The 16,411-nt window shown below is 34.4% G+C and overlaps 1 protein-coding gene across 2 annotated transcripts in view; it reads right to left on the bottom strand.

Moving 5' to 3' along the window:
• Positions 1-12,783, bottom strand: part of LOC132705524 (teneurin-a) — a 737,223-nt gene extending 724,440 nt beyond the window's left edge. For both annotated transcript variants that reach the window (XM_060676144.1, XM_060676145.1), the window contains exon 1: positions 12,613-12,783. The gene's annotated coding sequence lies outside the window, so the exon portion shown is untranslated. The remainder of the gene's footprint in view (positions 1-12,612) is intronic.
• Positions 12,784-16,411: the final 3,628 nt, after the last annotated feature.

Raw genomic sequence — 16,411 nt, 5'->3', positions numbered from 1 at the left:
AATAATTTCTATATTTAAATACTCCCTGGCATCACTTAACATTGAGAAAAATTAAATAATAATTTTTGAAACGTTCATAATAAATAATTATAATAACAGTAATAAATAGTGCCTTACTCCCAAGGTCAAAGACGTTTAGGAAAATTCGGTTTGACGAAAGGGAAGGCTACAACCAATAAAAATACCTTATTTCCAAATTTAAAAAAAACGCGGAACAGTAACTTTGTCCTTACTTCTGCAGATTTTTAGGTCTATAATTAACTTCTCTAATAATAAATACATTTATTGTATGAACAAATAAATCATGAGAAAAGGCATAATATCAATAAGTTTTCCAGAGAATTCTGGGTGCTGTTTAGGCCTCCTATGAAGTTGAAACAGACATATTAAAGTTTGTATTATATTTCAAAATAGACGTAGAATATGACAAAGAACAACAAAACGAAACACATATTAACTGTTGAGTATACGCATACATTGGTATGGCAAACATAAGACGCTGGCACTGTTTTGCTGAGACCGTTGCAATGCGATCCTAAATTTCGCTTTGAAGGTGTGGCTAGGACTACAGAGGTGTTTGACGCCAGTAGAGGTTAGAATCAGTTATATGTCACGTTTAAACCTCAGTGCACTGTAAAAAAAACTGCCATATGAAGTTACGTCTATTATACACATTTAGCCAGCCTGATCGCCTCAAGCAAGTACATATGTGATCTTTTCTTCGATCCCCATATATCAATCACAAGCAAAAATGCGGAACTTTTCTCAGGTGTGTCCAAACATCAATCGCATACAGAATCGCTTTGGATTAGCTGCGATAGGATCAAGGAATAAAATTTTGGTCTTTGGCATAAAAAAGCATTATGTCCCACATAGTTTAAAAAAAAATGCTCTTAACCAATCCATATTACCATATTATTTGATTTTATTCATTGAAAAAATATTCTATAACGTAAAAGCGTGAAAATTTAAAAATATTTATTTACAGGGAACACGCTATACATTTTTGCAAATTACGGTTGTTCCTATAAGTGCTTATAAGACACCATGGGAAAAATTTGATTTGCCTTTATAACATCAAAAATGGACCATAATATAGTCAAATGCATTACTAAGAGCTTAGTAAAACAGTTTAGTAATTATTTTATACATGGAGTTTTGCAGAGCATTACAAACTTGGCGAACTTTAAACTAAGTTTTCAATATTTTTTTAAATTGAGCCTGTATCCAACTAACTTGATTTTGTTCAGCTATTGCCCTTCTACAGCTTTTGTTATGGTTTTCCTATAACTATCGATTAAAGTTTTTCCGTGATATTCGTTTTTATTAATCATTTACAAAAGTACCATGACCTATCGCTATTTAATGAGCCCTGAATATAAAATAAAGCGTTACATTTAAATTTTAATATAATATATAATATTTACTGCAAAATTTGTATTACTATATAACAATTTTGGGTTTTTTTTTCGTAATTTATTGCCAACATCGCATTAACATTATACGATGTTCCGTTTAAAAATGTATATATTTTGGTATTGACACGCTTCTATGAAACATTCTGTATAATTAAGAAAAAATTAAATGCTATTTTTTGATTTTATTAAAACATTTGATAAACAAGGCAGATATAGTACTTTGCCATACTGCTGCAATACCCTGTATGTGAGATAAATTTGAGAAATTGAGAAAAATATACCCAAAACGAATTAAGACGACTTAAAACAGTAACAAATTTTCTTACGTTTACGACGATTAATTTTACTGTGACTTAGCTTGCCTTCGCGTAGCTGCATAGAAATAAATTTTCAAAGGAACGTCTCACGATGGCATCGTCTACACGTAAGAAAAGAAATCGGCGCGAACCAATACCTCTTAAATAACGTTTTGAAAAGTTTGTTAAAAGTTTACAGCGAGAGGACGCCTCGACGCTTTTAGTGGCGGCGAATAACTCCTTTGATAAGAGTCATTAATGAGTTCTCGTGCCAGCGATAGAAACTCCGTCTCTTCCTTTATCGGCGTCGATTGTTGTTTGAAATAGGAAAAACCGGAATATCCCCCTTATTGTCGAGGAAAGGCGAGTTTTTACGTCGTCGGAATAAAACGTACGAATGCGACGAATCAAATCAAAAGAAATTTTTATTTCCAAATAGTCGACCAACGAATATTTGTTTTGCTCTTTGAACTGAAAGTGTAGTAAGCCAATTAAAAGCGAGTAATGATATCTTCAAGCTGCAATACCTTTGACTCTGACGGAAAAAATGTTACTGCTGCTTAGGAATTAAAATTTGATTAGAATAGTTCGTTTGGTATCGTTAGCGATACAGTGCCTCTAGGAATACATCCAAACCTTTATTTAACAATAAAGAAAAAGCTTGCAGGTTCCAAATCCAAACATAACCAAATTGCTCTGTTGATGCACGTCACTCAAAGGACGTTAAATAACAATGGCTTTAGATGTAAATATTTGATCCTTTAAACCGACCTAATGTGACCAATGTTGCTAGTTTCATATAGTAACATATTGTTCTTGAATCCACCAATAACGCTTCAACTATTACTAGTTCAGGTCAAGGTTCGAAACCAACAGGTTAAAAATATGCGACAGCTACACCATTGGAGAATAAATTCGCGAATAGGTATTCCAAAGTTTAAACTGAACTAAAAAAAATGGAGAGTGGCAGATCTCAAATGCTGTGTCTAGTTTCCTCCTAATATTTGGCATCCTAAAAGCTAAGCGTAAGAATAAGTAGATCAGTAGGTGTACCGACGGACCACAGCCGGCCTAAGAGACATCTAAGCCCAATTGTAATGGAAGAAAACACGGAATGTAGAATCTCCCAAAAAAAAAGGTAACTTGTGTCATCGTTATATTTTGAGGTTCAGTCGGTTATATATGTATATTTTAAAAAAATATTTTGCCTCATTGTGCTGCACAAAAATGAAAAAATTGTCAATTGCATTTTTCAATGTCAGCTCTCTAGTAGCTCATTTTATAAATATCAAACAAATGTTATAAACAGAAGAGTTTGATGTATTTTTTATGTTAGAGACTCTACTGCTACTACATGCTAACATGAAAAGATCGACAGGCGATTGGTGACAAGGTTTATGGGCAGAGGTGTGGGAATTTATATAAGGAGCTCGCTGAACTTTGACATTTTAGATACCATTTCAAATGACAGCATCGAGCAAATTTGGATTAAAATAAAAATTAATAAAAAAAATTACTGCATAGGGTCATTGTATCGGCTGTATAGAGGAGAGTACAGGACATTCTTGGAAACTGTGGATGATACTTTGTCACAGCATGCACCAGCTTCGGATAGAGACATTTGTCGGGAGATGTTAACAATAATCATCTGGATATCGATAGTAGATGCTTCTGTTATGTTGAAGTTTACGATTTAGAACAGATTATCAATTCTGCAACAAGAGTTAAGCAAACTTCGCAAACTCTCTTGGATTTGATCCTTCTTCCTAAAAAGATTAATAATTTTCTTGTCAAGTACGAACAATTGATGATGTCGCATGCCAAATTGATGAAAATATACAAATTACCTTTAGAAACTTAAAAAAATCGATCAAAACGTTTTTCAAATTCTACTTCAAGAAGCATGTTAACTGGGCCATATTTCAGACTTTGGAAATGCTGGCTCCTTGTGAAACTTTACTAGTCAAAAAACAAAAGATTCCATTTCTTACTGACAATGTTGCTCGCATGGTGAGACTGAAGAACAAGGCTTACAATCGGTTTAAGGTCTCAAGTAATGAAAATCATTGGTTATATTACAAACATTTGCGAAACTTAACAAATGTCGCACTTCAGCAACTTTCTTGTTTACATAGCCGTAAAACTATCTCAGTCAAAGTCACTGAACCCAGAATTAAAACACCTTACCTCTGCTCTTCTCTCTAATAATTTCCACATTAAAGATATTAAGCTTACCATCACAAAATTCACTTTACCACAACCTTTTAATAGCAATGAAGCCGAAAACAATCCCACATTTAGCGCTGTTGTCCTTCGTTACATTCAAAACATCACTGACCACATATCAAAAGTTCTGAAGAAATATAATGTCAAAACCAGATTTACCACTTGTATAAAAATCTCTCAACATCTTCGATCCGTCAAAGACAAAATTCCATTTGAGATGACAGGAGTTTACTGCATTCCATGCCGGACCGGATGAAAAATATCAACTAGGCTCAAAAAACATAAGACTAAGACAAATAAACTCATCAGCTGTTGCCGAACACACTCATGAAACCGGACATAAAATTTTATTCGATAAAACTAAAATCCTTGCATGTAATCAATTTTTCTATCAACGACAAATCTGAGAGTCTATAGAAATCTATGAGCAACCTAATCTTAACCGAGACTCGGATCTCCACCTGTCACCAATATGGGAATCAGTCATGCGAGACGGTGTTTATGCCCTTCATTTAGATCCGCACCCCTCAAACAATATAAAAGCAGGTACAGAGTAAAATGCGAGCCAGTTTCATTCAAGCTCTGAAGAAGCCAACAGGATGATTGGCGATGATTAGCTAGTTCCACTCAACAACAACTGTCGCAAGAGGAATCCAGAAGTCTTACAAAAAGTATTACAGTAGCCAGTGGAAGTTTATTTGAAAAAAAAAATAGAACTGATATTCATAACCACAACACTCTACCACATTGTTTAGAAGAAGCTTCTCCTACAACGTGTATAGCCTCTACAATGAACTCCCCCTAACACTAAATACAAAAAACTAAAAAAACTAACCATACGAGGATTTAAAAGGCAACTAAAGAAACTGCTGTTTAGTGAAATATAGATTCCCGTACCTCAATCCAATTGTCCCTTCTTAATCCAGTATCTGAGGATTAGTAATTAAAAAAAAAACAGATTAATATTTCAAAGTATCGCACTATGATTGAAGCTCTTGTTTTCATGTTATCGTTAAACTGGGGAGATAACTGTCCCCAAAATGACAACATTTAATAATTAAACTTTAAATTCACTTGTGAACAAAAATCTCTTCTCTGTGATATCATATTTTTTAATATGTAAGATAGGTTAGATTTGAGGACTGGGACTTGAACAATTTAATTGCTGCCCACCTCCTTATTTTTACACGTGCTAAGATTAGTCGAGAGTGCGAGGCACACCAACGAGTCACTGTTCTATATATAAAGCTGTGGAGAGAGTCCCAGTTGCTAACTCTCTATTCTATGACTACCTAATTTTTTCACTTAAATGGTATAGTTATTTTGTCATTGCTACTAGTTTGTAACAGTTTTCCCGTTTTTAGTTATAATAATTGCCTGCATGAGCACATGCGACTACTGGTTTCTGTTTCGCCGATTCGCCTATTATTTAACTAAAACTAATAACACACAATTTTTGTTTCCGAAACATCGAGAAATAATCAGAAACATTTAGTAATTTTGGGAAACTTTTTCCGAAACAAGCAACAGAAAACAGAACAAAAAAATCGCTAAATGTTTCTCCAGCGGAAACGAGCGTTAATGGATAACGCATAAGAGGGACCAAAAACCCAAATTACTGATATTTGATAATCGAACCTCGAATTACGCGCTAAAAGGATGCACGTTTACTTGATCGCGCAGAGGCACATTTGCCTCGTGCATATTATTACTTCGAAATTCGAATCCGGCATTCAATTTCACCCCAGGCGGCGTTACGTTTTCATCTAAACTCACGCAGTTAACAATGGAGGGCAAACACGCTAACGCGATGTAAAACTCTGTAAATAAACATTGTTTAAGCAGCGTTAAAGTTGCATCGTACGACAATTTACCGCGGTAACTTTGAAGTCATTAATTTTTCGTTACGACCGTGACTCAACTTTGCCAGTAAACTTTTCCTCCATATTAAAAACCTAGCGTCCAAGACGCATGAGGGGTAGCCATCTTAGAAAAGATTCGGTTGATCCCAGACGGTATTGCTATTGCAGCGATCTCTACACACCAAAAGGGTAGTGTTGAAGAAAACATGTAATTATCTTGTGCTTAAGCACCAAAAATATTGATGAAATTTTTATAAAGAAGAAATAGCAAAAAAACATATTGTAACTCTGCCGCGCACACCACCATATCATTGCGAACTAAATCCAATGGAACTTAATAATTAATAATAATCTTTATTGTCTAACAGATTAACGTCCATTTAGAAGATAATTTCATCTTAAGAACTATAACTATAATAAGTAGTCAACTATATTCACTCCAGCAAAGTAATAGTGAAACATACAACCCATTATAATATTTCAAATTTACGTTTAATTAATGTGGTAAACACGGAGCCACTGAGACAAAAAACGTCAATATTATAAAATAATAAAATAATATAATCAAAAAATTGGTCCTTGGAGCTACTAGGTGAAATACAGGTGATGCCTTTATAGTCCATGAAGGAACATTAAATTTCAGCTGGTTCAGCAACTCAGGGCAATCCACTAATGAATTGCAAAGTTTATATAAACGATTCAGCAGTGGGGAATCTTAAACATTACTAATAAGTCACTCTGTAGCAGTCCCCCAGCGCATATGAGAGCAATAGCAAATAGGTAAGTGAGTAAGTAACACCAGCATGCTATTAAAGAATAGGAAAAAATGTAGGATCTTGATTACTTCATCCAAATCCGGGTGCACTCGTTAAAATTAAAGTATTCATTAAGTTACTCTATAGTCCCTGTTAGTCCTAACAGTCCCATTACTCTGCACCTTTCTCACCTATTTTTTTTTTACTTTTTTTGTGCGTGAAGAGGTCGCTTAAGTTTCGCTTTTGATGGGTTTAAGTAGATCGAGACCAATTACCCATTTTTTTAAATAAACTATTACAATCACTTGTAGAAACGCTTTCAGAATTGTCTGCAATTTAAGACGAAAGCTGTTAATAGAGGACGAGGATCTGTAATGTCAAATTGAATTATAAATAAGTTAACCCACGACCCTAACGTTGAAATATTTAACATGTAAAAGTACAATTTTGAATATCGTTTTTAGAGTCAATACTGAAGAAATGGATTGTTAATAATCAAAAGAAACACCAGGTAAGATGAACTTTGTCAATAAACGAAACATTCATTACCAACTGCACCGCGTTTACCTCAAAAAAGACGCCACTATTATCTGCCGTGTTTGAAGCGTACATCGGGTTGCATGTCGCATTTTCATTTGCCGTGGCAGGCGGTCTTTTGCAAATACAAAACCGCTATTTTTTCTCTTTGTGTACCTCGCGCTTTTAGTTCCCTTTGTATGGCAATATAGACCCACGTGTACAGTTTAGTGTTTCCATTAAAAATCACCCAAAAGCAAACCGACGCGACTGTGTAATTACTTTTCCGCGGAGAGTGTTTCGAATAACGGTACATGTACACTTGTCACCGATCAATTTTCTTATTGGCCTCTGTTTTGCCATTTTGCCAGACGTGTAATAAAAAGAGAATGACGGATAAAACGATAATAATCGGACAAGAAATAAAAATCATAATGGCTTTGACTTTGTAGAAATACGTAAAGCTTTTTAGTTTGTACCAACTATTTATCAGAAAAGTTACTTCAAATGCAAAGTAAGTATTAAAAAGTTGACTTAGTGTAGTTTTGACAAAAGCTTAGATAAAAATAGGTCAGGGTTTGTATAGGTTTATCTGTGAAATAAATATTTGCCTATTAGCGTAATGGTCCATTTTCATTTCTATTTTGGATTGTAAAGTTTGAGGTATTGCTTCAACAAGTAAGCATTCATGTATACGAGAATGCATAATAACGCTGTTTATTTGTATATTTATTATCCTCTAAATCGATTGATGCAGTATAGATAAATTTAAAGATGTTGTTTCCTCATCGCCACTTACTGGTGTTCATCTAAAAATTAGAGTTGCAGACTTGTTGATTTTAAGTCATTTTAACTATGGTGTTGTGGTGTGTGGTAATAAGAGGGCACCAAACTCGTGCTCGAAGTGTATTTAAGGCATTCGGAAATACGAAAGAGTGTCCTACAAACGGAAGGAGGTCAAATGGTTAACCATGGAAAACAGAAGGAAATTACACTTACTCGTTTGTTTCCATAATATTTTATGGATTCAGAAAGATCCCTATCTTTTTAATAAAATTGAGGGCTGACGTGTGATCTTCAATTTCGATGGTATATCCAACTAAATTATTCGAACGTTCGTTTCGACGTACTGTGAAAAATTTCTTTGCTTACGTGGAAAACTAATCAGTAAAGCTGTTTATAACAGCTGATTCGACGTTATTAATGCTCAAATTTTCTTCTCGAACCGATACTTTCCGAAACGGATCGCCGGAGTTCGTCAAAAAAAATAATTTCAGCCAGATGTCACAACAGTGTACAGTTTTCTGTACGTAATGCGCAGAATTTAACTTCCACGCGTCAGTGGTATAGTATTAATGCTAAAGGTTTACAATGTGCACTGTATTCTGTAGGGCATCACCTTAATATAGGAAAATCGATACGGAAAGGTAAAACCCCCAGAAGAAATGCTTGGCTTGATAAAACCTGACCTGTCGTAAATTTCGTAGGGGGAGGGTACAGAATATTATAACAGCACTGCACGAGAAATGGCTTTTTGACGTAGTGTTATTGTTGCTCTATTTTTTTTTGGCCTTCGATGTTGTCCTAGAGGTAAAGAGTCGTTTTATTGTATTTTTAAACGCGTAACTTAATAATCGTGTTTACAAAATTAATGTTCTTAACTAAAATGTGAAGCCATTTTGTTTTCGAATTTTGACCTATAGAATTATAATAATATCTAGACAATACTTAAAGATAAAAAAATCCACAGATTGATAAAATTAGCTTAAGGAGGGTCTTCAGACTGTTAAAAGATAGATGGAAGGTCTAAAAGAGTCAATTTTTTATATTGTTGCAAATTTAATGCCTCCCTCAGGACAAAGGATTCGCCGTTTTTATATAAAAAACCATTGAACCGGTACACATGTCAGAAGAAAGTAAACATTAGACTTTTCCTTATTGTTATGAAGTTTCAGGCCTCATTTATCTGTTGTTGGGTATTTACATACATTTGTTATGCAGACAAGTCCGCGCGCAAGTGTGTCCAGGTAGGTCCACGAGCAAGTGCGAAACGAATTGCGGCCACACACTATTCAGGTAAACCTCGAGGTTCACCAGTTGGTGTGGCCTGCTGCTGTGGGAAAAATGAAGTTGGCCTTCGCACTTGCTCTAAAAATCAGACACAATCTGATTCACTTCGAGCAGAGCTTGGAACTGAACGCGCCTTGAGTTTTCGCACTTACTCGCGTGTACCTGTACAGGCAAGTCTTAACACTTGCCTGCATGTGTATAGGCCGCTTTACATATTTATTGAATTTTAGATTTAAATTTATTATAAACGTTTACTGTAAATAGTTCTTTAACTTAAAATAAGACAAAATGTTCATAAAAACATTTTTTGTGGGAACCATAGTCTTTTTTTTTATATATCTCCCAAAATTTTTAAAACAACTTACTCAAATTGTGTCCGCTGGTTACATCTATTACTTCTTAGCACTTGTATTTTTTGTAGAAAAGTCAACTAACTATTTTAAGAAAATAAATCTTCTTTGACCGTATCTCGTTAACTGTATTACTTATTCTAAGCTGAGGAAGACGATCGCAAGTTGTGTCCGGGTAAGAATGAATCGCACTATAAATTCAAAATATGCTCGTGTTTATTTTATTTTTCAAAGTAATTTCCACAGGCTACTGTAATACTTTTTACAAAACTTCTGCATTCCTTTTTATTTTATTTTACAGAAGGGAGAAAAAAACATGTTTTTCCTATATATACCTCTATTTCCTATATACCTAATTACAAACCGATCTAGTGTATCATTTTACTACGTCAGTTCTGTTTCCCACTGATCCGAGCCACATCGGACATTTCCGTGATATTACCTCACGGTTGTGGGAGCAATCAAATGTTTTTGAAGATATTACCGCACATTTGTCAATCCTGACGGTCATTTCCGTGAAGATATTAGTGTTGTTTTGCAGTAATGCACCCAAGAAAAGTATAGTATGCGACACGTTTGGTAAAATTTTTAAATAACTCGTTTATTAAACACACAATTACTTTTTACAAAACTTCTGGATTCCTCCTGCGTCGGTTTTTGCTGAGTCGAACTTGCTGACGTTTCGCCAATCATCCTGTTGGCTTCTTCAGAGCTTGACTGAAACTGGCTCGTATTTTACTCTCTACCTGGTTTTATATTGTTTGAGGGGGGCGAAGCTAAATGAGGGGCATAAACACCGTCTCGGAAAACTGATTCCAATATTGGTGACAGGAAGAGATCTGAGTCGCTGTTAAGATTGATAGGTTGTTTATAGATTTCTATACACTCTCGGATTTTTCGTTGGTAGAAGTACTGATTACATGCAAGAATTTTTGTTTTATCGAATAAAATTTTATGTCCGGTTTCATGAGTGTGTTCGGCAACAGGTGATGAGTATATTTGTCTTAATTGTAAGGCTCTTTCGTGTTCTTTGAGTCTAGTTGATATTTTTCGTCCGGTCTCTCCAATGTATTCTTTGCCGCATATTCATGGAATGCTGTAAACTCCTGGCATCTCAAATGGAATTTTGTCTTTGACGGACCGAAGATGTTGAGAGATTTTTGGACAAGTGGTTTAGAACTTTTGATATGTGGTCAGTGATGTTTTGAATGTAAGGAAGGACCACAGTGGCAAGTGTAGGATTGTATTCGGCCTCATTGCTATTGGAAGGTTATGGTGAAGTGTATTTTTTGATGGAATGCTTAATATCTTTAATGTGTAAATTATATAGTATAATGTTTTCGGAGATATTACGAAACGGCTAGAATTTTGACGTTTGTCAATTCTGACGGTCATGTCAGTGGATGTATTCGTGTTGTTTTGGAAAAATGTACCCAAAAACTAACAGTCGTAGGAAAAGTATAGTATGCAACACGTTTGGTAAACTTTTTTAGTCAGTCGTTCATTAAACACTCGCTCCGCACGTGCCAAATAAACTTATGACTCAGATGCCGTTTACCACACTTGTTGCATAATATACTATTATTTTTTGGAAATTAATTCGACTGCTAAATAATTAAATAACATGCTTTGATTTTAGAAAAATTAATTAAAATTGATTGTTTTAGTTTCTATTAATTGATCCAATAATTAATGTGATGTTCTAAACAAGGAAAATAACTTATCCTAAATATATTATAACTATGAAAAAATATTAATCATTGCCACAATAAAACTGAGGGCTCATAAATTTCACCATATCAAAAGAAAAGAAACTTAATATCCGGCAATACATCTAGTTCATATTTTTATGCTCTCCATTATAAAAAACGTCGAACAACCAATTAGTTCGGAACCAAATCCCTATGGTTTGAATTAAAACGAAATTTTATGTTTAGCATAAGTCCATTGTGCACTGCTAACTGTTATTTATCGTTTATTATTATTATTTGATAAATGAAAAAATATCATATTTGAAGTAGCATCATCATCTACGATATAGTGAGGGAATAGGCTTCTTTTGATATCTCCTCAGCTATTAGTGACTTTACCAGAGTATCTACAACTGGTAAAAGCTGTATTGATAATTTACTAACAAATTTGCCCAATGTGTGGTATTACACCTGCGGGCAAACTAACAACAAATGAATCATTGTTTTAGATGAACTGGACTGACTTTTATGTCAATTCTGATGTAGTGTTATTCTCTTCATTCCTATTTAATTTCTTTAAAGCGTTTGTCCCTATTTACATCAAAATAAAACTACTATGCTTTTTGAGAAACACAAGAAAAATATTTCAAAAATGTTCCCGACATTCAAGGCATAGAACGTAAAATACCTTGCAAAGACAAAAATTATATCAAAACCGGAAACAGATCTAGTTCGTTTGGCTGATCACTTTCGAACTCTCATTAATTCTGGTTTTTAAACAAAAAACAATCATCGTTATGTTTTGTATCATTCATTGACTATTGTGACACTCTCTGTTGTTGTTCTTACCAAATTGTCTTGATTACGTAAAGATCTTAATGTTGTTGTTGTTCAACAATAACAAATTCTACAACAGACCCCAGAAATGAAGAATCACAAGTTATTATGTAGGCTATTCTGCTTCATTTTAATACACTCTTCAAAAACCTAGATATACATTGTACATACATTTTTTTGTCTTTTTTGTGCTTTCTCATATTAATGTGAATTAATTATAAATTGATATTACTGTCATTTTGTCTTCTTGCAGTTCTCTTTTTCTATTTTTTTATGAATATTTAAGTATATAAAATACAAATTATTAGCAGCTAATTTAACATATTATTAATGTACACTTCATATTGCATTTCTTATATGTTATTTTTGTTTTGTTTATTTTAAATCCGCAGAAAATAATTATGAAATAAAAAATAAAACCAATATGATGTATTCTGTCACAATATTTATAGATTTGTGTTTTATGACTTGTGGCCTATTGTTGTCATATTATTTATACTGAAAATAAATATTTGATCGATTATTTGATTTAATTTTTATTGAAATCATTTGACAAGCACCAACAAACAACAAAACACTGGCCTCACTTACCTGATATTTTGCACGCCTAGACACTGAACTACAACCACTACAACGTCAATCACTAGCAAATTATGCAAATCGAAATTAACGTCCACCGTGGAACGCGCCGTAAATTCCCGAAAGTCGACTCAAACCGCGAAAATTCGATCCCAAATTCGGGTTGCCCGGTTTCCTACAATGTTGTCGATGGACTGAACGACGCTCTGGACGCCTGCCTGCGACGCCGATCGACGCGCATATACTCTTCATCTGTTTTTGCCGTTTTCGAAGCGCAAAATTCAACACAGTTATTAATTCGTTTCAGGCGACGGTTTAAAATCTGCGACACAGTTGCATCCATTTAGGCGGCGGATTAAAAGGTTCCTATCCCCCCGCCCGTCGTGCTAATGGCCTATTTATTCACACGAAACCATCCCTCATGCACCTCAAGGCCCAGAGAGTAAATAACACCGGTCAACAAGATTTTTGGGTCCTACACTAAAATAAGAAAAAAAAAATTTTTTGAATTAAAGTTTGCTTTTCCAGAAACTAGAGCAATTTTTCATTTTTTCTGCAAAAGTAACTAAATCTTACGTTGTTTGTTTATAGTTTTACTTTAAGTTGTTGTAAGGAACGTTTTTTTTTAATATCAGTGCATTTTTATTCAAAATTTCTAATAAACAATGGCATATAAATGTAAAATAACAAGAAATAAGTGTCTAAAAATGAATATTTTTCTTATTTCGTTTATGTTCGTATGTTCGTATGGTCTCTCTCGGATTAAACCCCAAATGTAATTCCCCATCATATTCTCGTTGTGCTGCCCTTGATAACGCCGTTCAAAGTACATCTAGACAAAGTACATCTGGAAAACGTTCTCCTTATTCTTCGGAGTATCTTGTTACTTTCGAAAATCGATGAAATCGAATTTTTTCCTGAATAACTCTCGTGCCGTTGGAGCCACAAAATTAAAATTTGCCTCTTTTTTAACCATCCACGAGGCACATAAGCTTGTAAGAAATGGCCCTGATCCGACGCCGGCATCCATCTTTTTTTTGCGATGTTCGACTGCTTTTTGGACATTGCTATGAAACACGATAAGTGTAAGAAATTTATATGCAGCTTTGCCCCGTGACGAAAAATGGGGGTGGGGGAGTGCGGTAAGTAGTCTAAAAAAATAAAAAATCGCGTGTGCAAGGGTCTACAAAAAACATCGTTTTTTAAAAACCGTTTACGAGACCAAAAAAATTGTTGAACCAAAAAACGCAGACTTTTATTCTTGACAATTTTTCAAAAATATACAAGGTGCGCAAATGAAAAAAAACTGAAAAATGGGTATCCCTATTATTAAAAATTAGTTATAACTGAAAGACTATGATTCAGATCTCACTTTCTGTTATATTGCGATATAGCCCGCATAAACAGCAAACAATTTTCACAAGTGATCGATTTTGTACAGGGTGTTCCCGATATTCCGTACTAAATGAAAAATGTGTTAAGTGTCCCAAATTTGCAGATATCAACTTCAAATTTAGCAGAGAAGTTAAAGTCCGCGCCCACATTTAAACAGTAGAAATTGGGCGCAATCAAAATTTACCAAGTATTTTTTTTAAATGTTTGAATTTTTTTTTATTAATTTTAGCTTCCAGAAAAATGTTTTCCTCCATAATCGTTGACCCGATCGGCAAAATTCTTTAACCAGCAGACGCAGAAGAATCAGTGCAATAACATTTTTTTCGCGCATTTTTTCGATTATATACAGGGTTTTCAAATTATAGGCAAAAATCTGAAAACCTAGAAAATTGTTGTTTTACAGAGTAAATTATTAGCCGCATATCAAAAATCGTAAAAAATATGGCTAATTGGTTCAAACAGTGTCATAGGCCGCATCAAGAGCTACAATTTTTGTATTTGCGATTTTGGTCTATCTCATACGCTGCTCGGGATATCTGAAAAAATCCATATTAAAGTCGTTATTTCGGGGGCTGTCAAGACGCGATGACGTCATTGATTATTACGTCGCACTGCATGGTTTTAGAAAAAACTTATTTTCAAAAAACCATTCACTATTTTCAAAAAAAATTTGAACCAGGACGCATGGAAAATCCAGGGCTGTAACCTCTACTTCGCACAATGATTGTATCATCGTAGGGTGTGTCATTTATGTACAAAAACTCTAAAATATCCTAAAAATTTCCATTTTTGTGGGTAAATTATTGGCGATAAATGAAAAACCATTAAAGATGGGATGATTTTATTTGAACAGTATCGTAAACCGTGTTGTGAGAGAGTTTCAGGTGTCGTCAATTATACAGGGCGTGAGATATTTGAAAAAATATTATTCGACAACGGTATTATATCGATTTTGCGAATGGTCCATAGTGGTCCGCAAGAGCTCGATAGAAAAACAATGCGTCCCTTTACCACACGAAACCGCGAAGCTCCTTCCTTTTATAATAAAAAACTGTTTCGCGCTACGCTCTATGAACTTGTCCCACCCAGTGACGATTTTTCGAAAGCAATCTTGTTGACATTTTCCAACCCATTAAAGCTTTGAAGCATGTTGTCTATCAATTATTTATTGATTTATTGAAGATTGGTGAAGTCATCATTTTTAATTATTGGTTTAATTTGTGTAACTTTAGCTTCAGATAACTTAAGACAAAATTCTCTCAAATATTAAAAGCTGTGGAATTCGGATTCAGAGCTTTCACAAATTGCTTCATTAAGCCTAATTTTATATGTAATGTCGGCGTCAGTACATTTTGCCTTTTTGATTTTACGTTATGTTTTCCAATATGAAATTCGACTCGATGAGGCCATATACACAGTTGATAATGCATTGAATCTGCTCTGCTATCCCACAAGTAAAGATGACAGGAATATTTAGTTATGCGCCTTGCATTCTCAACAGTAAACCCACCATTTTGAAATTACCGACCATTGGCGACTGGTATCACTGTATCAATTTTTCTATTATTATGTTCACGTAGTCATAGCTTTCTTTTAAAAATAGAGAATGGGCTAGAGAAAGACTAGGCAATTCAATTCCGTTGTGAAGCAAAACTTCGTTTTAACTATTTGAAGAGCTATCGATAAAAAGCGCAGTCATATGCAACGAAGGGTATTCCAAACAATTCAGTTACGTTGTTAGAGTAACAAATGTCGGCTTCTTTTGTGAAAAAACATGAAACACTTTTATGGCGCTCTATTTAATCAGTAATTTCAGTCGTGAACCTAGAATTTCCGCTTTACTCTGGGATAGGTTCAAGTCCCGAGCTAAATCATCAAATTCACTTGGGCTGACGAAATGAGTCCCAAAATGGGGATTTTACCATTAATTCACTACCATCAGTGTAGGTTAGCGGTGTACTGGATTCTGATGAACTTTGTGACGCTTGAACTTCAAAGCTATCCGAAAGTGATGGCAGTTGAGGTTGAAGGAAGATCAGGATAAAAAATGTTTTCAGCATTTTTACTAAATCGACACTTACTTGGATTAAACATACAAAAATAACAATCATGAACATAATCACTAAGTTCCGTCCAAAGCCTTGGCATCGCAAAATTCATACATTTTTAATTTTTAATAATGTCGATCCTGATAACTTATTTTAAGGTTAAGTAGGTTAAAATAGGCTTCATAGACTTCGCAAAGTTTCACATGAAAATAAAACCAAATCATATCAACATCATGAACATCTTATTTATACTTTCTTGATGCTATTTTCTATCATATAATACACAAATACAGTTGTTACAGCTGAGATAGACCAGTAACTACAAACTTTAATGCTTCTTACAAATAAAAACGCGGTTTATTTTCAAG

Source organism: Cylas formicarius, unplaced genomic scaffold (genome assembly GCF_029955315.1).
Source record: "Cylas formicarius isolate icCylForm1 unplaced genomic scaffold, icCylForm1.1 PGA_scaffold_7__23_contigs__length_41026272, whole genome shotgun sequence".
Lineage (NCBI taxonomy): Eukaryota > Metazoa > Arthropoda > Insecta > Coleoptera > Brentidae > Cylas > Cylas formicarius.
The sequence above is the reverse complement of the archived record's forward strand: the minus strand, read 5'-3'. Positions and strand labels throughout refer to the sequence as shown.